Source organism: Orycteropus afer, unplaced genomic scaffold (genome assembly GCF_000298275.1).
Source record: "Orycteropus afer afer isolate SDZICR_OR568_19922 unplaced genomic scaffold, OryAfe1.0 scaffold00390, whole genome shotgun sequence".
NCBI lineage: Eukaryota > Metazoa > Chordata > Mammalia > Tubulidentata > Orycteropodidae > Orycteropus > Orycteropus afer.
Window position 1 is genome coordinate 1,965,480 of NW_006921977.1, and position 605 is coordinate 1,966,084.

Sequence of the window (605 nt, forward strand, 5' to 3'; positions counted from 1 at the left end):
TATTTCTGTTCAAGAAGATGGTTTGCAGTATTTCAATGCTTTTGAATTTATTGGGGCTTGTTTTATGTCCTAGCATATGGTCTATTCTAGAGAAGAATCCATGTGCACTGGAAAAGAATGTAAATTGTGTTTTTGTTGGGTGAAATGCTCTGTATATGTCTATGAGTTCCAGTTGGTTGATTGTACTGTTCAGTATTTCTATATCCTCGTTGAGTTTTTTTCCAGTTGACCTGTGCCTCCTTGAAAGTGGTGTGTTAAAGTCTCCTACTACTATTGTAGAGTTGTCTATTTTCCCTTTTAATTCAGTTAATATTTGCTTCACACTGAATATGTGAAGTAAATATTGGAGCCCTTTCATTGAGTACATAAATATTTATTATTATAACATCTTCTTTGTTAATTGACCCTTTCAGCATCATATAATGTCCCTCCTTGTCTCTTAAGATGTTTTTCACCTTAATGTCTATTTTATCAGAAATCAATATTGCTATCCCTGCCCTTTTTTTGTTTCCATTGGCTTGCTATATTCTTTTCCATCCTTTAACTCTTAATTTGTTTTTTTGTCTTTGTGTCTAAAGTGTGTCTCTTGTAGGCAGCGTATCAAT

General features: G+C 33.4%; 1 protein-coding gene across 1 annotated transcript in view; it reads left to right on the forward strand.

Moving 5' to 3' along the window:
• The window catches only part of CDH18 (cadherin 18), a 707,490-nt gene that overhangs the window by 162,219 nt on the left and 544,666 nt on the right, over positions 1 to 605 (forward strand). The window lies entirely within an intron of this gene.